General features: G+C 37.0%; 1 non-coding gene across 1 annotated transcript; it reads right to left on the minus strand.

The window, feature by feature from the left end:
- Positions 1–12,359: 12,359 nt before the first annotated feature.
- On the minus strand, positions 12,360–12,432 carry TRNAT-GGU (transfer RNA threonine (anticodon GGU)). The gene has a single exon. It is a non-coding gene; the product is annotated as a tRNA-Thr (tRNA).
- Between the last annotated feature and the right edge of the window lie 12,400 nt (positions 12,433–24,832).

Below are 24,832 nucleotides of genomic sequence, written 5' to 3' on the forward strand. Positions count from 1 at the left end.
GTGTATCACTACTAGGGAAGGTCCCTCTACGACTTGATCCATGGCTATGGACAAATTCTCCATCAATTTAAAGGACTGCAATGTCTTTCAATGAATGCCCGTTTCCAGCTCTAGTTTATGTGTGGTACAACTTACAAGATATAAACTCTGCATTAGAAGAAAATAATGTATCTCCTCAGAATTCCTCCACGAAATTCTGTACCTAAAATTTAAGAAATGCATTTTCAAACTTCCATAACACCCATTCGAATAACACGTATTTTCTAATTCCTCTAACAGACCGTTTACCTGTAATTCTCTTAATGTCATTGGCTTCGACGTGACACAGTTTATTCGTTCGTCTTCTTGCCATTCGATGTGACCACTTTCTTAGTACAAACGACTGTCTCTGAGCACTTGCAGCGTGAGCTTTGTGTACGTTATGCCTGTAACCTTACTCAAGCACACGACACACAAGTCCCCAAGATCCGAGCTTTGGTGATAACTCAAGGGGATATTCACAACGGATTTTTATAGGACGCGACAATCCTCTCCTTACATCTGTGTAAATCTAACTTAAAATTAAGGAAAACACAAACGCCCAGGTTATACATACCAAGGAACAATCCGTAACCAGGGAAAAAGAAATCCAGTATATGGCCTTCTGAACTTTTAAAAATTCATTGTTGCGCAATATGCGGTCTCTGCATGTTCGGATTCACATGTCTTTGAATAAATCTCAGATAAAGTACTGTGTGGAACGGTAGCATCTTGTGTGGTCTTTTTTCTAGTTCATGAAGGTTGCGGAGTAGAGATTTATGGAGGGTCTATAAGTAACTGATTCCGTAACACTACGAATACTTCTGAATGAAAACGTTACTCAACTTATGAAGGTTGGAGATTTGTGAGAAGTGTGACAGATACTGAAACACTTTTTATGAAATAGTTTTGAATCGAGTGTCCCATAATTTTTCATGTGTATTTCTTCAGTTTCTTTCATCATTATTTAGGCCTACTTACGAATATGAGAAATCTTTATTTACACAGGAACTATAGCATCAATATCAGAGCTCATGTAATTCAGTGATGTTTGGTTTTCCAGCTTTATTCACAGAATAACAAAAGAAATAATCTAACAGGTCGACTTTCCACGTCGGCGATCAGCGTTCAAATCCCAGTGAGTTCAAGAGAAATTTGTAGTGAATAGGAACGGTTTGAGAACACATTTAAGTGCTGATGACTAGACTTGGCCTAGGGACACAGAGTAACCAGTATAAGGTTTAGAGTACACGGAGTATAAATGACGTCATGACCCGTGTGCAGTCACCCGACTGCAACAGCACAGGTGGGTCCGTAATGTGCATTACCGTTGTGTGTAGGCCTATTGCTGCTTGGCTGCGGTACGTGTAACAGGCTTCGGCGTAGAGACACCTGATTGAAGTTTATGGTAGACATTTATCGTCTACACTAGGAATGTACTGTATATACTGCATCTGTACAGGGTGAAACATATTTTGTGCCGTACTGTGACGAACTGTTTACATGTTGAGACACGAAGTAACGACGCGCTCCATCTCCCACTTCACTCGACCAACACAACACTATCGTCCGTGCATTCTGAACTTCATGCTTTTCTGTGCCCAGGACCGAAGCCTGCTGATGACACACTCATTCATTTTCGAAGTCAACCTGAAAGTGAATCAAACTTTAAGTGGGAAAAGAAAGGATGATATAATAATAATAATAATAATAATAATAATAATAATAATAATAATAATGGTGAGCATTCATTTCGTAGTGTTGGGCTTTCACATGCTATTTTTTTTCCATAATCTTAGCATGCAGGCTTTCACGGCCGGTGTCTAGTTGAAACAGAGCTTCCGGGCTAAGATGCCGTGGTCTACTGGTGCTGACGTTACCAGACGTTTCGTCTACTTCTACGGCAGACATCTAAACGTCTGGTAACGTCAGCACCAGTAGACCACGGCATCTTAGCCCGGAAGCTCTGTTTCAACTTTTTCCATAATGTTTACGAAGAGAATTGTTTGGTTTTAAATATTTATTAAGACAACCATAATTAATTTATATCAGATATTATAATCATTTTGAAATGCTACTCTTGTTTTTCCATTACATGCAATAATTGTGCTTTCTATTAATGATACGTCTTGTTTTTTTTTTTTTATAAAGAAAAGTAAACAGTGTCTGTTGCTTTGGCATTATACAGTGAAATATTTATATAAATGCTGTAACTATTGTAGTAAACAAAATTATTATCTTTGCTAAACAAAACTAACACTGAAAACTACGCCAATAAAAATACAGCACATCTGACTTCTTTAACACTAACAATCAAGACTGAAAATTCGGACGGTTTAAATTTCAACCAATCAAGGTCGGCCGGCAGACTAAGCTATGCGAATAGTGTCGTCAACTAGACTTTCCTATAAAAAAAATCAACCTTCAAGAAAACGATTTACCTGAAAATCTATATAATAGAATTTATTCTAGTTACTGAAAAGCCATACCAAATTGATGTATAGTTATTATGTAAATTATATACTTAGTCAAGAAAGTCTGAATTCTCCGGGAGGGGAAATCCTGGATTCGGGGAGAAATGGGCTACCTCCTGAATTCACACTGATCCTGAAGCCTTCGGAACAGGCTTTGAAATGGCATGTTCTGCATTTTGGATGTAACACCATACCGCTGTAACTTTCCTCTCATTGGCCCCGTTGATTGAAGTACGAGTATGTTGTAAGACGTAAAGATGACGCTAGTAGTTCAATGAGAGAGGCTCTATTAGAGTGTCACGATGTTTACATCCTTATTATTTTTAGTAAAGGGTATCAGAACAAAAACGTCGGATTTACTAATGTCAATAAATTTAACAAAACAGACAATATAATATATAACAGTGCCGCCAAACCAACAACAAGACAATGGCGCAATGTCCCAACAATATCTTGTTATTGTTGGCTTGGTGGCACTGCTATCTGCTCTGTTAACCGTTTTTGTTGCATTTATTCACTTCATGAAATCCGCATTCTTGTTGGGAAACCATATAGTATTTATTCATTTAACCTGGTAGAGATAAGGCCATCAGCCTTCTCTTCCCCTCATACATTAAAAAAAAAAAAAAGAAAGGAGTAAAAAGAGTGTCGCGAAGATGACAATAAGTACCTAGTCATTAGCCCTCACATTTTACTCGTTTCGCAGCTTTTAGTTCCCTTATTAAGGTGCTAATTTTATTATTGTTTGTTGTTTATTTTCTCAACCATCGACCACATACGTCACGCGAGAACACCAGGCGTCGGAAACCTTGGTTCTATACTACGAGGCGTTTCAGACAAGAAATTGTTACATATAACAATATCATATTAAAACAAGCCCTTATCCCCTGCTACTTACACCGTAAGGAAATTACAAACTCTGCCCAATACAATGTGGGAAATAAGGAACAACAAACCCCGTATTGTTTGAATGCGCCTTAGCTTGTATCAGGCAGAAATAGATCAATTTCTAAACCAAATTCATAAATACATCGGTTAATAATTTCCCATCCCAAAACTCCCACACTGTTGCCAGGTATATACAAACATAATATTATGACCAAGTGTAAAATGAAATTATAAGAATTGAAAAGTTGGTACACTATACGTATAGCATATAGGTTTACGCAACGATTTAATAACGATTGAAACACGACTTTAAAGCCAGCCAATGAGACGGGCTGACAGGACGTCTCTAAATAAACAGAAGAAGAAGAAGAAGAAGAAGAAGAAGAAGAAGAAGAAGAAAAAGTTCAATTAAGTTTTTAATTATGGTTCTTTCCTGCTTAAAACGTCTTTCGACTAGGCGATAAATACACAGATTCAGTTCAGGAGATATTTGCTGAAAAATTTCCAGAAACAAATTGTACCTCAACGCAATACAGTTCGTCGACTTATTGAGAAATTTTGAGAGGTAAGCTCAGTGTTAGATGGCGAACGAACTGGAAGGCGACCAAAACTAAACGAAGAGAATTTGTTTAACAATTGAAGAGTCCACTGCAAGAATGATGGATGTCACTTTCTTGTCGGAAATGGACCAAGACTGTCAATGCGTAGCTGAAGACATATACAGAATGTATATAGACAGTTATGTGGGATTAACACTGATAGTCATTGTCCAGTAATGATCGGAAAATCACAGTTAAGCTTTGAGCGCTAAGCATTTCAAACTTTCAATTGCTTCTCCTGAAAAATGTATTCCAAATCACATCCATCATTCTTGCAGTGGACTCTTCAATTCTGACTCTGTGCTGCGGATCCCATCAAAATCATTGCGTAATTGACACAAGAGGAAGATATCGGGCTTGCAACCGCACATAAAGCAGTTCGCAAAACATTGAAATTGTTCCCGTACAAATTAACAACGGTGCAAGAATTGAAAGATGCGGATCATGAAAACCGAATCCGTTACTGCGAATGGTTTACAACTTTTATTGAAAGTAGTACTGCTGATATTCTTGATGTCATCTATACAGACTAGGGCTGATTCCATCCCTTTGGTTATGTTAACACACGATTATGGTAAACGGAGAATCCTCTGGAGATCTGTAAAAAGTGTTTGCCAGTAAAATTAAACGGGTTCAGAGTTGTACAGGGATATCATTTTATTTTTACTTCAATTTTTATTGTACCTGAGTTTTTTAATGTACTTCTCTCTCACCCCTTCTTCTAAACTAATGACGTTCCAACTGTCCTCCACACAGAACCAAGGCCGCATATAGTAAACGTACTGAGTTAGTGAGTATAATACGTTCCAGAAATATGTTCGCGTTTTCCAGTAACGAAAGAGCTTTCAATATTGAATCATATTTTCGCACAGGTACTGTCGTCCGTTTTTCTACGTCGCATCACGATTTTCCCCACCTACTTCTGCTCACCCCTCTGTAAAGGCTAGTGGCTGGGCTCTCTTACCTCTTTTCTGAAAACATTAATTTCTATTAGGAATTGGACGTCTACGTAATATTATACAACTGTTTAAAATTACTTAAATAAAAGGGCCTCGTTAAGTGATTAACTGTCACGTGATTTCCCCCTTTCTACGATCCTGCGACATACCACTTGGACGGATAATAGATAGCATGTCTGAGTAATTTTATCTGTGCGGGTCGGGCAGAAGTGAAGATTGAATTTACAGTACGTAAGGTACTCTTTTATAGAGTAGGTACAGAATTATTTCAACATGAGTTACTAGTACGAAGGACGAAACTGGTAATTGGAATTAGATACAATAGTCTATAGTGCGATAATATGCACAAAAGAATTGAAGCCTGTATCGAAATGAACGGCCACCATTTTCAAAAATGCGTTTAAATATTCATATTATGATTATTTTTTAATTTAACTTCATTCTCTATATTGTACGCTAATGTGCTGTAGATAGTATAATATACACTGCATAATGAATACGTTCGCATGGATAACTAAGTTCGTGAGTAAACACACTTATTGTTAATACTGTACTGTAATTTGATTAAACAAAAACCTAATGAAAATTATCAAACTCAAAATTGCGATATTTCCTAGTTTACGTAAATGGATGAACTACTTTTCTCCTCTCCTATACCTAGTAAAGTGATTTTTTTGTATTTTACGCCAGTATCATCGAACTCCAGTCGTGGAAGGGTTTAACAAACGGTGTTTCCGGTTCTCAACCGTTAATCCAAAGGTATAGCCAGGTTAATATTAAAAATGTTAGTAAAAATAAAATGATGTCCCTGTATAACCGCTCGCGGACGTCATTTCCAACATCTGTTATAAGTGCACAGTGACTTTCTGAACATCCTGTACTTTCCTGTAATTCTCAACTGTATGCTGTCTGAGACACAAGAAAACGTAATCAAATATGTAAACTAATACGTCAAAGTGGAGTGGGAAGTAGTCTTTATTAATCCAGGCATTTGTCCAAATCTTGCAATTTATTGCTGCACAGAGAGGACGTTGTCCCAGTTATGCAAAGCGGCAGTCATTTCCTTGTATGTAGCTCTACAGCACATGTTTACAGTAGGCCCAGCAATATGCTGAAAACAGATTCCCCATCACGAAACCTTGCACGCAAGCACTCTCGACGTGCGAGATAATGAGATGGCTTAATTCACGTCACACGATGTGTAAAACAAATGAACGACTACTCTGTTGAATCCTTTGTCCAGATTTTGGTCTGGTTTTCGTAAAGGAAAAAGGTTTCATGTTTCATTATAATAATAGTTATCCTCACACACTAGGATCGCTCTGAAAGGAATACTTCCTATCCCCTGGGACTGGCGTCGTTAGATATTAAATTATTGGAGGAGACATGCTGAATAAGATGTACATAGCTTGATTTTTTAGGTCTGGCAACTATTTTTTTTTCTCGATACATAGCATAGGCTACTTACATGGTCTAAAGTTTTACAAGCCTTCCTTGTACAACGTGTTCCCAGCGATGCGGAAGCCGTTGGATCCCGTTGGCACTGCCTAATCTATTGATGGTGCGAATAGAGCGGTCAGTTATCTATAAAACATACATGGGCATCGTGCCTCACTTGAGAATTTGTGCCTCACTGACCTTCACAGAGCTTATCGCTCTGAGTGAAATCATCTTCACAGTCCCCGTTCCTCCCTCACGTAGCTCCTAGGCGTGGGCAGTTCTATATCAGTTTCGTAAGCAATATCATTGGTGGCATAATGGCATTATCAAAGCAGTGTGTACGCGTTAGAAAACGATTATTTCATGAGAAATGTGAGGAAGAGTTTTTTTGCTGTTTAGAAGGGAAGAACATGCGATATATGTTATGCTCGAAAATCCTATTAGGCATTAATAAATTTAATATACAACGACATTACTCCTTATGTCATAAAGAACATGCTGAATTAGTAGGTAAGACAAATTAAATGTTATTTTGTCGTACTATTCCGAAGAAAATCTATGATCTTAACATTTGCATAGTATACTAAATACGACATTATACCTTAAACACGCTGCATTAAAAGGTACGAGGAATTAAATATTGTTTGTACGTATTATTTCCAAAAGAAATTTATAAAAAAATATCAAATGTGCGTAGAAAACGAAATAAGGTTTTTCTGAAATTATTTTAGGTCGAGAACCTGCAAATCTATTAAGTAATCTTGAGAAACGCCAGAATATTCAAGAAAATGAACGTAGACAACGTGATGGAATATTATTGGCTAGTTTCGCAATTTCTCACCTGTGATTTAAATCAATTCAAAGATGGAGAAATAGTAAAGAGGTTTATGATTAAAGCTGCCGAATTAATTTGTCAAATTGAATAAAAGTTTTCGAGTCTCTCACGTTAACCAAGCGCTTTCCTAATAATTCGCCACTGACCGCCTTAGCGATTACGATAAGGTGACGCAGGTCACAGCAGTTTATATTTCCCATCCTACTCTGCAGTCTCCTCTCCTAGTAAACAAACTATTTCAAATCGAGTGCCTCACGTAACCGAAAATGTTGCCCATGTATGCTATAAAATATCTTCAACTGTTCGGAAGCGAATCCCGCGAAATAGGTCCTTCATCTTAGGCATGGATGGGCAACTGGTGCTCACAAAGTGCTAAAAACCTTGAAAGAGGAAAAGACAGACGGAGCCAGCCGCAGCAGTTACAAGTTGTTTGTAGTTTCGCTGCAAATGCACTTCACTGCCACGGTGCGCTCTGGCGGCTCATGCAGGCGGTCGTGATATCTACTCCATGGTTTGAATTTCAGAATGACGCATGGTACAATAATAGTAATTTTAGACAGACTGTACCTAAACACACATAACAAAATTATATTATTTCCTACCTTTGTAAATTAGTTTAGTACTGGAAACACAAACTGAATACAACCTTTTCAAGATACAACAAATATAGCTGCAATACTTATTTATTATTACACTATTTGTTAATATTTCTTATTACTGTATATGTCTTATTTGAAACATAGAACGCGAGAATTTACAATTGCTTATACATTAAAGAGTATTCCTCTATTCTCAGAAAGGTAATAGTCTGTATTCGCAAAAATCACCAATTCAAGGAAGTATTTTTTACATGTCACGGCAAATGAAATAAACTTACTTCTAAGCTCTTTCTCTACGTTGAGAGTTCTTACATTTCTTTCTTGTATTAAACTCTGACTCAAGCACATACAGTATATATATATATATATATATATATATATATATATATATATATATGGAAGCAAAGAGTATATTTCGAAATTCTGACTTAGGTAGCATTACGAACAGTTCGATTCGTGATTTCGCTGGAATCTGAGTGACGTGCTGTTCTGTAAAGTTATCAGTTCAGGCTATAAACTTTCAGGATCTTCTATCGGCTGTAAGCCAAAAGGATTTCAGAAAAATTGTCACTGTTTCCCCAACTTACTAGTGAATTTTGCTGTAGGTCTTGAAGTAGGGTCTTATATTTGATATGAAAATATTCTTATCAATCTTCAAGATAGTTTATAGTCAAAGAAAATGAAGTTGTCTATGTTCTACATGATATTGCCACATTTCAAATTTGTCCATAAATGCTCTCAGCTAGTCGATCATATGTCGTGCAATTCTGTAACTCGCACGCACAACGTGCTAACGATATTTGTGGCCAGTCTCATCTTGTTGATATCCCATTTTTAACTTTAGTAATTCTAAATCAGATCTAGACAGAATTTCTTTACTAAAACCTTCACTGTGTTTATTTGTAACATAAAATGTCATGCGTAGGAATGTGTAATAGAACAATGTTTATTGTTTATTGTTAATAAAATAACATTGACAAAAATACAATCTCAGTTCTTCCCTGAAGGAGTAAAAAACTCGTGCTCAGGGAGATATCTAAACACAAAGATAATTTTTTGACACAAATTGGGTCAAGAAAAAAAAAATCACAGGAATAAATTAAATTTAAAAATACAATTTTAATTTTAACAATTTAAGTCATACAAATACATATTAAATCAATATATATTCTTTAAAAATTAAATTCCTAACGCTATTTTTGAAATTTCTGTTACTAAAATTTTCCAAATTTAGGTATTTATCAATTATTTGATTGTATAACCTTAGACCAAAGTAGGTACCATGGCTCAGAGCTGTGCTTGTGAAACACTTTGGTTCCTCTAGTCGTATAAAATCGGATCTTTTAGTTCCATATTTATCATGATACAATTTGAATTTGTTACGGTTTTTATGTATGAAGATTAATAAGGCAATATAATAAATCTGTTTAATTTTCAAAACATTAAAATCAGTAAACAAAAGCTTAACAATTCTTTTCTGAATAAGTATTAGTGGAGTGAGATTAGAATTACAAACATTTCCCCACCCTAAAATTCCATACTGGAGAATGGATTGAAATAAAGCTAAATAAATGAGACGTAAAATATTAATTGGTAAATATGACCGAAATATAACAAAGATATAAATTGTTTTACGTAATCTATTGCATAAATACGTAATATGTTTGTTCCATCGTAAGTGTTGGTAGATTGTAATGCCTAAATACTTAACTTCTGAGGATTCGGTTAATATGGGACATTCACAATTTTGAGAAGAACAATCTAAATGATGAATTTTGAGCCTAAAGGAAGATTGAGGAGATTGAAGACCACTGGACCTTAGTGAAAATGGAACAACAGTTGTTTTGGATGTGTTTAAGGAAAGAGCGTTTGAATCAAACCACTCTTTAATTACCTGTAATCCATTATTCGCATTAATATAAGTGCCTTCCCCAAGATTTTTCACCAAAAAGAATTACGGTATCATCCGCATATGAATATATAACCCCATTATATTTGCATAAATCAGTTAATAACAAATCATTTATATAAATCAAGAATAAAATTGGACCAAGAACTGTGCCCTGAGGGACCCCTACTTTTATGTTTTGAGTAAAACTAAATTCATTATCAATTTTAGTTACTTGATTTCTGTTATTCAAATATGACTTAAATAAACTTGGAACATACCATTAATGCCTAACAAGTTTAATTTCTCTAATAAAATATCATGCTTAACGGTATCAAATGCTTTTCGAATATACAAAAATGTACCCAAGCATTTATTCCCTCGGTCTAACTCACATAATACAAGCTTTACGTCCCTTCTTAATAAAAAGAATCTTTCTCTTTCGACTTATCACCAAAGGGAAATGATCTGAGGATTATACTCTTTTTCACTTAAAACCAGCCGCCACTTACTACTGACGCGAGCAAACTTGAGTCTTGCAAGAACCGCATACAGACACAAAAGCTAATACAGAGTCCGTTCTACCTGCACCGAGGTTTTGTTCACACTTTGAGAGCACGAGTTGCCCACCCATTATCTTAGGGATTAGATCGAAGTCACAGGGATTTTAATCCGGAGAATATGGTGGGTGATAGAGCACTTCTCAGCCCCAGCGATTGAACATTTTAGACATAACTCTTGCTGTATGCGCCCTAGCATTGTCATACAGAACGGTGGGTGAGTTATCCATAAAGTATCGCCGTTTTCTTCTCAGAGCTGCTCGTAGATTGTTTCGCAAAAACGAACAGTAGTAATCCGCATTAACGTTCTGTCTTTAGGGGAACGGTATGTTTTAAGATCATACCATCCCAATCACAGGAAAGAATGAGCATAGCCTTCACATTGGTGGGGGTCTGCCGAACTGTTGTTTTTCGTGGTGGCCCCTTCATCCGATTGGCGTTTCAGCTGAGGTTCATAAATCTGGCCCAGGTCTCATCAATTGTAATGATATCCCGTAAGAAGACCTATCCTTCGCGCTCATAGCACTGCAAGAGAGTACAAGAAGCGTCATATCGCTGCTATTTCTGCATGTCCGTTAAATCATATGGAAACCATTTGAGGCAATTTTCCGCATTTTCAGGCGACCCTTCAGGATGTGAAGCACAGACGAAGGCGCCAATCCTGTATCTTGCGCTAACTCACGAATTGTTAAATTTCAATCCGTCTCCACTAACGCGGACACAGTCTGTACTTATTCGTCAATTACTGGTGGGTGACCAGATCGAGACATGTCCAACACACTTTCGCGTCCTTGTCTGAAGGCTGTACCCCACCTTGCTACCGTTCGGTAAGGTAACGCAGCCGCACCGCAAGCCTCTTGCAGTCCTTGATGACACTGTCGTGCCGTGAGATTCCTAGCACGTTAAATTTTTAGCCAGCTTCTCTGCTCCTCCTTCGAAAACATTGTGGCTATATTCTGCGACCGCTTGCTCACAACTGCTCGTCTTATTGTTTTCACTGTGAACGGACATGGAGAGGGGAGGGCGAGTTCATTAGCTCTGAGGAAGGGGAGGCATGTCAGCAACCTGTGGTATAAACAGTATTGCCTGGCTCCTTTGCACGGCATCGCTGCAGCATATTTGCCACTACTAAAAAATCAACCCATGTCTATGCGGGCAAGTTGATGAAAGGAAGAAACATGACACTAATTTTATATAATATAAATGTAGTTTTAAAAACAATTTAATTTGTCGACAATATGGTTGTTATTAATTGAATATCCCTCGGAATAAGGCTCTAACTCAAATAGCGAAACAGTGTATGTTAGGTCCTTATTGCGGAGACATTCAATTAGTCTGCAGACTATAGTCGTTATAATATATAGTGTCCCATTTACCTTAACCATTCAAAATAACTTCGTATCCAAGCACCAAATGAAAAATTATTTCGTACAAAAGGTATACAACTGAAACGGGGAAATAATATTGATGGGGAGGCAACCTTGTATCATTATTTATTAATGAGATACGAGTACCAGCATTGTTTTTTCAATGACACTATGTATTGTTATTCAGTATTAATGTCTTATCCACGGGTAAGAGACGCTAGCCCGAGGGTTCACTGTGCTGATGACCGTTGCTGTAAACTAAAGCTACGTGGAATGGGTTATGCGATCCTGGGTATGTACAATGTAGACCTACTACGTATTGTTTATACCAACTTAAAGACAAACTACATGCCATTCGGCAGAAAACTGTGAATGAAGAATGAATGAATGAATGAATGAATGACAATTTCTGACATTTTATTTTATTTAACGACGCTCGCAAGTGCTGAGGTTATATCAGCGTTGCCGGTGTGCCGGAATTTTGTCCCGCAGGAGTTCTTTTAGATACCAGTAAATCTACTGACATAAGCCTGTCGCATTTAAACATACTTAAATGCCATCGATCTGGGCCGGAATCGAACCTGCAACCTCGGGCACAGAAGGCCAGCATTCTACTGACTGTGCCACCCAGGTTGAATGAATGAATGAATGAAAAGGTATAAAGTACTGTAACTGCGTAACAATTATTTCAGCTAGATGAATAGACACTTAATATTTGAGGAGAAAAATTCGCTCCGGCGCCGGGGATCGAACCCGGGTCCTTTGTTCTACCTAGCAAGCGCTCTGACCACTGAGCTACGCCGAATTCAATTCACAGCACCGGACCGAACCCTCTTCCTTCAATGTTTCCCTTTGTGGCCTGACCCCAAGTTAGGCATATATGTGAGTGCTCTCCTAGTATAATGGTAGTCGACACAGGACATATACGTCAACATATAATATATGCCTAACTTGGAGTCAGGCCACAAAGAGAAACACTAAAAGGAGGAGGATTCGATCCGGTGCTGTGGATTGAATTCGGCGTAGCTCAGTGGTCAGAGCGCTTGGTACGTAGAACCAAACACCCGGGTTCGATCCCCGGCGCCGGAGCGAATTTTTCTCCTCAAATATTAAATGCCAATATTACAAATAATATTCTGTAGGACAAATTAATAAATCTGCAATAGATGAATTCAACACCAAAAAGCAATTTCTTCTTTGATCAGGATTCCGTGATGCAAAAAAGTGTGAAAAACACTGCCTTAGAGTGACGTTGCGGAAAGAGCGTTGGATTTACTAATCAAACTGCATATTCGGTATATTACTTCATCTGAGTTTGATTCAAGTATCCCATTTCGAGATCGGAACCTTCTCTTGTCAATATTCGGAGAATCCCGGTCCCGCACACGAATTATGACATAACAAACCTTGTGGGAGTAATTGGTGGGAACACAATGCCGCTTATTGCTGGGTAACGGTATTGTCGTTCACAGGCTTTCCATTGTTGCGAACAAGAGATGCGGACTGGAAGCATCTGCTTGCTACATGCCAAGAAGGGATACTTAATATGAACAATATAATTACGTTGGGTCAATTACGGTAGATGCTCTAATCTGTGCTTCCGTGCGTTTTCGGTGTACCAAGATAACCTGCAGTTAGGTTATAGACCTAAACCACTACAGTTGAATATGTTCTCTAGGGAACTGAATTAAACCGTGGACAGACAGAACTGCTGAATTGGATTACAATAATGTAAACTTGGTTTGTGACGTACTCGGTGGTCACCGTGCTTGCCGAAGCTCTTGAACGTCTTCCCAGGCAGGTACACCGCGTTCCACAACAAACATTACAGCTAGGACTTCTATGCAAAACGTGTATTATACACATTTTTATGTATAAAACAGTTTCCTTAAATATGTAGTTACTGTAATATGACGATTTCGGCCTGATTGGCGCAGTAGATAGTAGTAGGTTATTTTTTTTATTATCCAATTTAATAAGCCCTATTTCACCCTGAGATATATTAGGGTTATAGTTGGCATCAAAATACATATTTTATAACCAATAAACAATAGTAAAGTTATCACATAAAATTGTGGTCACAGTTACAATTCACATGAATTATGTAGAAGAATGCACCTTAATGAAAAATGGATCCTGTTAAAGATTAATGAGATGTTTGAGGAATAATCAATGCAAAAGATGTACAAGAATGTCTAACCGTTTCAGAGTAAATACACGACCTATTAAGATATCAATGGTAGATTAATATAACAAATTTTGACTTTCACTTTCAAATTAAGACTTAATTCATGAACAATGGAACAGTTAAGAGTAATATAAGGATATTACAAGCAATGATTTACGGTTACAAGTTACATACGTGATTCTGTAACAAGTACAATAATTAAAATAATAACACAAGTAATGACTTATAACTATCGAAATTCTTGAAGGGCAATATATAATAGTAGGGGCAATACAAAAGATTTTAAAACAAATGTAAACAGTAAAGGAATAGTAGAAAAATTAACTTAAAATTACAAGTTAAACACATTCTTTTTAAAGCAATAGGTAACAACAAAGAGATACTAATATCAATACTTTCACTGTAGATACAGATTAAACACATTATTTAAAAACCACACACGCAAAGGATCAATAGCTATTTTCAGGCATTATATACATGAACCATGTCTTTAATTCACATCTTCTTGACGTTACTGCGTATATTATTTTGTGTTTCAATATATTTCAATTTGTTGTTTTTCACTGTGACAACAAAAATATGTTTCATAAAGCCTCAAGGCATTTCTCTATATTTATTGTATCATGGTACTCTTTGTCAATGGCAACCTGTAATGATTATAGGAAGAAAAAAGACATCTATTAAACATGTTATTTTAGAAGCAATAAAGAGCTATACTAAGAGATGACTTAAAATTTACGCATTAAATACATTATTCAGTAACAACAATTGCAAATAAGAAGGTATTACAAAAAATGACTCAAAATTAGAAATCAAATACCTAATTAAAATAAAAATTAAAACCAATAGTACAATATTATAGTATGCGAAATTGAAGACTTATAGTTTCATAATAGTTGATTAGAACTAATACGATTTTTTTCCCGGAATAATTTAACATTTTACAGTTTCACGAATACTATTCAAGAAGGACATGAAATACTTATATGATTTGGAGTTTGTAAGTATATTGGTTAACGGTTTGGTAAATGTATAATTTAGAGTGTTTAGTAACAACTCAAGCTCGTATCTTTCACGGCAAAAGACTGGACAATCATATAATACATGTTTGACATCTTGAGATTCCTCCCCACAAATGCAAGTTGCATCGTCTTTAATATGGAATCTATTTAAGTATTCCCCGAATTTCCCATGCCCAGTCAAAAACTGTGTCAGCACGAAATTTGGCGTAATTACTTTACATTTATTCCGATCATAGACTGTTGGAAAATATAGCTCTTTTGTAAGAATTCCCTTATCACTATTAACCCATCTTTCGTTCCATTCTTGCATATAATGTTCTTTGGCTACTTTTTTGATATAGGATATCGGACATAAATTGTACGACAGTAGGTTATTTTACGACGCTTTATCAACATCTTAGGTTATTTAGCGTCTGAATGAGGTGAAAGTGATAATGCCGGTGAAATGAGTCCGGGGTCTAGCACCGAAAGTTACCCAGCATCTGCTCATATTGGGTTGAGGGAAAACCCCGGAAAAAACCTCAACCAGGTAACTTGCCCCTACCGGGAATCGAACCCGGGCCACTTGGTTTCGCGGCCAGACGCGCTAGCCGTTACTCCACAGGTGTGGACCCGCAGTTGGTAGAGTGCTGGCCTTCTGTGCCCGAGGTTGCGGATTCGATCCCGATCCAAGTCGACGGCATTTAAGTGTGTTTTTTTTTATTAATCTATTTTTGTGTACATTTTATTCAATTGTCGGTTTCTGGTTTAATTATGTAAATCCTACTTAATTGTAATCTAATACTAATATGTGATACTAATGTGTTTATTTTTATTTTTATTTTTACTGTGTACATTTTTTTTTATTGAATTATCGGCTTCTGTTTTTATGTGATTCGTATTTGATTCTAACAACATTATATTCCACTATGTTTATTTTTATTTTATGAGGTAAATTTTTATGTAACTACCTCTTTTGATCTCATTATGTACCTAAATTGTATCAGTATGTAATTACTTAATTCCGATCCAGTTTTATGTTCAATTATGTAGGCCTAAGCAAGTTTTAATCCTGGTTGAGTGTAAGAGAAAAACCTACATTCAACTTGTGTGTACGTACTGGAACCATTTAATTATTTTGTATACAGTATTATGTTATTAAATTCACTTAACTTAATTAGATTAAATTTTATATTTAAAGGAATAATAAAAAAGCATCAGTGTGAATATAAAATACCAGATGGATTTAGATACATTCATGTGCATTATAAAAATCTGAATTAATTATATTTTATTGTGCCTATTTATAAACTAACAGTTTACAGGTAATACCTGTTCCGGTAAACAATTTTACATTAAATTAGGCAGATAGTGAGATCGAAGAATCTACCTATCGGTATATCACAATGAAAGTGCACTGAAGTGGGAAGGTACTTCTCAGAGTTTTCTATTTTCATATCCTCTCGCCGGTCAGAAAAAAATTGCTTATGAGCGAAAAAGAACCTTTTCACTTCATTAAAACATTGCAGGTGCACATTTTAAAAGGTGAATTCATAGTTTAGCCGTTAACATTAATGTTACGGGGATCATCGTAGGCAGATACTACTTTTCTCGAAAAACCTCACAGTTGCCAGAAGCTTTTCTTTTCTATTTATACTACTCCCGACGCTCAAGTAGTACTCAATAGACCTGTGTTTAACATTAATTAGCAAGTGTGCTGACGGACAGACGAAAGTTGGACGATAAACGCGTCATAGTTTTAATGTCCCACGTATGTAATACTTAAATATTAAATTTGTGCAGGTAAACATAAAATTTAATATGAGGTACTAAATTGTCAAATGTGCACAAAAATAAAGAAATATACCTATCGCATCATTGCCGGTGGGCTTAAGAACGTCGATGAATATATCAAAATTGCCTATTTCAATTAGTTTTTTAATTTCAATAAAATATTCTATTACGGTCCGATTTCAGCATTTCAATATTATAGAGATCTGTGAAATATGCTATACCTACACTTTTGAAAGCATGAAACTATAGAGGAAAATAATTTTCCATAAATATCTATTTATTTGTACAGTGGACTCTCCTAAGTTCGACAGAACTGAATTGAAAGTTCAGTCCAATAAGGATAGTGGGTGTGGCAGGTGAAATGAATGCACATTCTTATTGATTATCCATCAACGAATACAGTACTGTACTTGCATTTCCTGCCCGCCCCGAGACTTGTGTATGCGCTTCTAGTACCACAGTGGGTTTCGACAGTTCCGTCTCACAAACGGCACAATTCTCATTAATTTAAAATCAGTAATCAGTATGAATGTCCTAATCAATAAAATATTCTGTTTTCCTTTAACAAAAGTATCACTACAAGACACAGAACCAATTCCCATTCAAATTGCAAACCCATTTCTTAGTGCCCGTATAGGGGCGTGTCTAATTCTCCTACGTAAGCAGTCGAACTATAGGATGTCGAATTTGTTTTCCGTCGAACTTAAGAGCCTCCGCTGTACTCACAAGCACCTGGGAAATTCTAATTGCAGCTTACGTAGGATGCCACGTTTGTATATTTTTGGGTATCAAAGGAGCATGCATTCCGGACTCGTTAGTCTATCTGCAAAGTAGATGATGTAACGATTAAAGCAATGTGGCTGTATGCGCCTATTCCTCGCTCCTGTTCGAGGCTTTTCTTTTCTCTCTTGTACGGAAGAGAGATCCGAAGGCTTACACTGCAGCCTGAGGCTTATTGTGCTTACCACTTCTATTCTTATGAGTTACTGGGTAGCCGACCGGCCGCGCTCTTGTACAAGTACAACATGCCGCAAAGTGGATTTAACCCGGGCTATTGTATGGATGATGATGATATGTGAATTAATGATGGAAAAATGAGTCCGAGGTCCAATGCTGAAAATTACCCAGTAATTTTGCTTCAGTTGGTTGAGGGAAAACCCCGGAAAAGACTCCAACCAGGTAATTTTTCCCAACCAGGATTTGAACCCGGGTCCGCTCTTTTCAAAGTCAGACGTGCTGGCTGACCATTACTTCACAGCGGTGGACCTAATAAATTTTAATATGCGAAACGCTATTCTCTAGTTCACAAAGATTTCTGCTTTCAGAGGCAGTACTGTAGATGAAAAGGAACAACATATTTAATTACATAATAATTATCAAATAATGGATACATGGCAACATCAAATCATCTTGGCGAAGCTAAAATTCTTGTACTTTGTATACATCAATACTCAAAATAAATCTAAATCAATCAATAATGGCGGAGGTGGTGGTGGTGGTGGTGGTGGTGGTCATATGAGCGCAAAACTATATGATAAAAATATTTTTGTTTTAAGAAAATCGTTACTATGTTTTAGTGGGACAAAAGCATAAGTGCCAGCATTCAGCAACAGGACATAAACAAACTGATATCATAGATTCCTTCGTCTTTATTGAGAATAGCTGGATTTAAAATTTAAAGAGGATGTAGACGAGTCCAGTCCTACGGCAGAAAAAATAAGAAACTGTGATCCCAAAAATTATAATAATAATAGTAATAATAATAATAATAATAATAATAATAATATATTTAACCTGACAGAGTTAAATTATACTACCAGTCATACGATTAACAAGGTATAATATCGTACCACCGTCTAGAGAAAGAGAAAGACAGTTTGTCAGCTTTCCCAATAACGGGACTGCCTCATTGGACAAAGCATAACAAACACAGAGTGAAAACAAAAACAGACCACAAAAGAGAAATGTGGAGAACGAACAAAAAAGGGAAATTAAGTACAGGAAGGATAATAGCATACACATAACAGGCCTAAACATAGTAAACAAATAGATTAGACGTTCACACAAAAGTTCTTCCTTCTTAGGAAACAAAGTACAGGTGGTATTTTAAAATGGCAAGTTATCCTCTGATAGCAGTAAGGGAAACATCACGAATGAAGTCGTTGTTCAGCTGGAACTTCTTGCAGAAACTGACAAAGCGAGGTAATGTGCCCCTAGCGCCAACCATTAGCCCAACTACTTCAGTGGAGGTGAGGTGATATTTCTCCAAATAGAATGGAACTGTGGGCTCATAAATTCTGCATTTTTCTGCGTGGACTTCAGCGGGCTGTTGATCCTGTGCCTCGAACCTGACTGTCGGGTCGATTATATACAGTCATGAAGCTCAATACGTAGGGAATATGCACCCATAGATAGTTGCTAACCACTAGGATCGTTACTATCGTCTCATCATAGACAATGCGAAATAGTACCGGCACAATCTATTGTTCCTAGTAACCTCAACAACTCAAGCTTCGTGACTGTATATACTAGACTGTGACCGTACCATAACAAATAAACTAAGACACCGAACGTCAAGAAGCAACATCCCAGGCACAACATGGAAAGTAATAAGTGTCTTGATGATAATATCTGTGGACTCATTGCAACAAAATGCGCATCAAATGAAAAGAATAATAATAATTATAATTCAATAATTGAGCAGTTTGGACTTTTTCCATTGCTAGGTGTAAAAAATATGTAAACAACATTTCGAATAGTGGATCTCTCTTCGTCTTCATTTGAAAATAAACCTACTGTGGGGATCGTTACAAACAGCTAACCTGTCTGACTGATCAATAATAATAATAATAATAATAATAATAATAATAATAATAATAATAATAATATAGACAAATTTGAATATCCTTTCAAAGTAGGAAATATGTTTGAGTAAAGAATTGCGTTACGTTAATACAGTGTCATGTTTCGCAAGAGATACACCCAGCGTCTGTCCTATTTATTTTTGAGAGGCAGACAGGATAATAGAAAGTAGTTTGGTTGCTAGGATCTAGATGGGCTCTAATATGAAACGCGTCGACTCTTGAACTTTTGAAGTCTCAAGTAGCGTGTTTGTAATCTTGGTTTAATCTTCCCGCTCCTCCGCTTTCCATTTCCATATGCTAATTTATAATGAAGAAATTTCGTCTTGCTGTCCGCTCAGATATTGTGATCCTCAAAGGTCAAACAACAATTTTACGGACCGGCCTTGTGGAACCGTTCGGTGACGTTAGCCTCACTCCCGACCTAGGGAGCACGGACATTTGTTGGCACTCCGACGTCATATCCGGCTCCGGTACTTGGGTTTGTGAGGGACTGAGTGAGAGAGTGAACACACAGGAAATATGTATGTTTACTCATATTACAGTGTTCTTAAAAAGGTATTGTGCCTTCGGAATTGCCATTTTCAGACAAGAGAGAACTGTTGGTCTTTGTTACAGATAACGGTGTAGGACTGAGAAATAAAAGACATTGACTCTGTAACTTATTTACTTTCTCTGTACAGCTGCGTTAAGAGGAGATTGATGTACTTGAAAAATAATTATAATGCTGTGTATATAAACACTTCCGGTTCATGTCATCTAATAGATAACCAATTGAAACGGCTACTCAAAAAAGGCCCAACTAGCATTTTTCAAAAATAATTTTCTCCATTTTATTGTACTTCTTTAGAACGTATCTGATCAGCAGAAAAAGAACCCACTCATTATTATAATTACAACAAAAAAACATTCAATGAATTTCTCAGTTGGTAGAAAAAGGTCCCAATTATTGTAACACTATACTTCAGTTTATGGAAGAACGGTCCAGTCGTTTACAGTTGGCCCTTCATTTGACAGCTTCTATTCACAAGATGCTTATAATACAGATTTAAGATAATGTGCAGCACACGTTTACTGTTATTAAATGTTAAGCGCTTCTAATACAAACTGAAGATTATTTACAGCACACGATTTCCGTTATTAAATGTTACGGAACGCTTATAATACAAAATTAAGATTATGTGTAGCACTCTTTTTCCGTTGTTAAAAATGTTAAGAAGTGCTTATAATACAAATTTAGGATTATGTACAGCACACTTTTTCCGTTATTAACTTCACACTATATTCAAACAAGAACCTAAGTTAGATACCTAATGCCTTTGTTGTTTTGCTGACAGTTAAATTTTGTGTACTTCTTAAAATGAGCGCAGGCGTTTCAGCAGTGTGAAATCTTAGCCTTAACTACTGTACTACCCCTACTTCTCTGTTAAATTTTTCAGGGGAGATGTTCGGTAAGAGAGCGGAAGGCTATTCCATCAATTTAGCTGTTACCCCGTTATTCGTAAATTAAATATATAGTAATTTTAGAGGTGTAATGCAATTTTAGCACACGAAATCGACCTAGCTCTCAATGAAATTATGTTCTATAAATTAAAGGAAACTATTTAATTCCCAGTTCTCAAGAAAAATACTTATAAATAGTTCATGGAACAGCCTCCATATGTTCAATTCTATTTTCTTAACGTGGAATACTCTACAGACAGACAGCACAGTGGATTCAGAAGACGGAATAAGTAAACAAACTCTAGCCAGTTCCCACAACTTCATCCAATACTCCGCTATCAATTAACCTGTATCGCCCCGACTGGGACCTCAACTTCGAAGTCTAGTTATGACAATAAAAGTTTAAAGCTCGTATATGGTTTAGCTCTCACACTGTCCCATTCGATCCTTGGAATTTTTTTTATAGAGATGCATTGGACGTGTTTCATTCTGAGTTGTAACTTTATTGTTTTCTAAGAATATATTTCTGAATCTGCACTCTACTATAGGCTACGTCTTTCTGTCGACAAGTTGTAAACAACGTAGTACTGTATTTCTTGCTGTGCCATACGACTTGCACTTATGTATTGTAGGGCCGCGGTAAGTAGCGAGCTGAGCCCCCTAGTCTGAGAATGACCCCTGATCACATATGTATGACATAATCGCGATAACAGAGCCGCCTTGACAGCGTTCTACAATAGTACTACCGTACAAAAAACATTCGCTCTACAGATGAAGTGAATTTCCGCAAATGATAACAAGACAACTCTCTATGGCTATAGTGGCAAACTTTTATTTATGCTCATAAGCTCATTACTGAAACTAGTGTGTACTGCACAAATTCCTTATAACGTTATTAAACATTAAGCAATACTTACTTATTGGCTTTTAAGGAACCCGGAGGTTCATTGTCGCCCTCACATAAGCCCGCCATTGATCCCTATCCTGAGCAAGATTAATCCAGTCTCTACCATCATATCCCACCTCCCTCAAATCCATTTTAATATTATCTTCCCATCTACGTCTCGACCTCCCCAAAGGTCTTTTTTTCCGCCGGCATCCCAACTAACACTCTATATGCATTTATGGATTCGCCCATACATACGTGCTACATTCCCTGCCCATCTCAAGCGTCTGGATTTAATGTTCCTAATTATGTCAGGTGAAGAATACAATGCGTGCAGCTCTGCGTTGTGTAACTTTCTCCATTCTCCTGTAACTTCATCCCTCTTAGCCCCAAATATTTTCCTAAGAACCTTATTCTCAAACACCCTTAATCTCTGTTCCTCTCTCAAAGTGAGAGTCCAAGCTTCACAACCATATAGAACAACCGGTAATATAACTGTTTTATAAATTCTAACTTTCAGATTTTTTGATAGCAGACTAGATGACAAAAGCTTCTCAACCGAATAATAACAGGCATTTCCCATATTTATTCTGCGTTTAATTTCCTCCCGAGTATCATTTATATTTGTTACTGTTGCTCCAAGATATTTGAATTTTTCCAACTCTTCGAAGGATAATAAGTAAGTAAAATACAAATATATACATAGACTGGCCACCTTGAATATTTTAAAATGGCACTTTCTTACTGAAAGTACATGGCTGGAAAAGGAATGCGAAAGATAGAAACAAATGTTGGAGCACTGTAGGGGCGGTCAAGGTCTGCAATAGGCTGTGGTACCAATGTTGTTGATATAATTATGGTTTATTTAACGACGCTCTCAACTGTAGAGGTTATATCAGTGTCGCCGGAGTGCCGGAATTTTATCCCGCAGGAGTTCTTTTACATGCCAGTAAATCTACTGACATGAGCCTGTCGCATTTAAACACACTTAAATGCCATCGACTCGGCCGGAATCGATCCCGCAACCTCGAGCATAGAAGGCCAGCGCTATATGTTGTTGTTGATTTAATTTATAGTTTACTTAACGACGCTCGCAACTGCACAGGCTATATCAGCGTCGCCGGTGTGCCGGACTTTTGTCCAGCAGGAATTCTTTTACATGCCAGTAAATCTACTGACATGAGCCTGTCGCATTTAAACACACTTAAATGCCATCGACCTCGGCCGGGATCGAACTCGCAATCTCGAGCATAGAAGGCCAGCGCTATATGTTGTTGATTTAATTTATGTTCTATTTAACGACGCTCGCAACTGCAGAGGCTATATCAGCGTCGCCGGAGTGCCGGAATTTTTGTCCCGCAGGAGTTCTTTTACATGCCAGTAAATCTACTGACATGAGCTTGTCACATTTAAACACACTTAAATGCCATCGACCTCGGCCGCGATCTAACCTGCAACCTCGAGCATAGAAGGCCAGCGCTATACCAACTGCGCTACCGAGGGCGACGTTGTTGTTGTTGATGATGATGATGATGATGATGATGATGATGATGATGATGATGATAACTTAGTTCATTATTTATTCGAAGTCTTCAAATATAAATCTACAGTTGGATGGTTCACTTTTGCAGATAATTTGACAGGTGTTATTTGTTTTTAAAACCATCTACAGTGTTCAGTATATAGCTAATTTACCAAATTATTTCAATGAAAAATAGCTTGTAAATCAACTTTGAAATTTCTGAATTACAAGTAATTAGGCGTACTATCAGTGTAAAATTTCCTCAGAGGAAAAAATAAATAATCGACTTAAAATTTATTTTTAAATAATGCGAATTATTGATGAAACAGCAATGACCTGTAATGACAGTAGAAATAAAGTCTTAGCTCTTTTTACCAGGAGTTGTTTCAATGTCATCTGGTAGCTCGCTAGCCATTTTCCGGATTCTCATGACATTTGCATTACTAACGCCGGCGTATTTTGCAGCTCTGGACGTGGCCTGCCTTAGGGGAGCGATTAGCCTCTTGTTTCGAGCCTCTTCGTCGCAACATTCTATTATATTCTTTATAATCTTCCTCTCTCTACTATGTATTACTTGGCCACGCCGTCGAGTTGATCTTAGTTGCTCCATTGCTAAATACAAACTGTGAGGAGGTAATGTTTTCGTACTGGTGATACTCAGTGTTATCTGAGGTCCGCAGAATGCACACAGAGGTGATGAGGTTGTCATCTCTTTTCCCCACTTCCCCGCTCTCAGAAGTCTCTACTTACCGCGGCCCTACAATAACAGTTCATAGGATGTACAGTCTTAGAAAAACGTTTTGTCGCACAGATATTTTGTAAGTTCCAGAAAGGAAGCAGTGAGCATGATCAGAGGACGAGCGACTTGGTTCACAAGAGAAGGATTAGTTGAGGTAATAAAATTGGTCTTGTTTCGTTGTATGTCTGAACACTACTTTCTTTCTGGTACTTACAAAGCAGCCGTGGCGAAAATGTGACTCACGAGCACATTGTGGGCTTCCTACCTCCCCCAACCCCCACCCTCTCACTCACTGGAGTCAAACTCCGTTCCATTTGCATTTTTTGCCTCTGACCTGCGAGTGGCGTATCGTCGCAATGTCTCTCTCGAAACCATGTACCTCTACAAAAACTAAAGTTTCAAGTAGGATGTGAGGACGCAATTTTTTCCTGCCAATATGATGAGAATATTAAATGTATGATTTGTTCACAAGTATTACGAGGAAACGGTTGTATAACATATAACGGCATTATACTATATGTCACTCATGAAACGTTAAAAGGTTGTGTTGTTATTATTATTATTATTATTATTATTATTATTATTATTATTATTATTATTATTATTATTATTATTATTATTACCTCTGTACGTCGATCCTTTTTCAGCAGATATACGAATAATGCGGTTAGCTCTTCAATTTAAACTCACAGATTTAAATCCAGACGTTTGAGTGGGCAGGGCATGTAGCACGTATGGGCGAATTCAGAAATGCATATAGAGTGTTAGTTG

The sequence above is a fragment of the Periplaneta americana genome, chromosome 8, assembly GCF_040183065.1.
Source record: "Periplaneta americana isolate PAMFEO1 chromosome 8, P.americana_PAMFEO1_priV1, whole genome shotgun sequence".
In the NCBI taxonomy this organism is placed as follows: Eukaryota; Metazoa; Arthropoda; class Insecta; order Blattodea; family Blattidae; genus Periplaneta; species Periplaneta americana.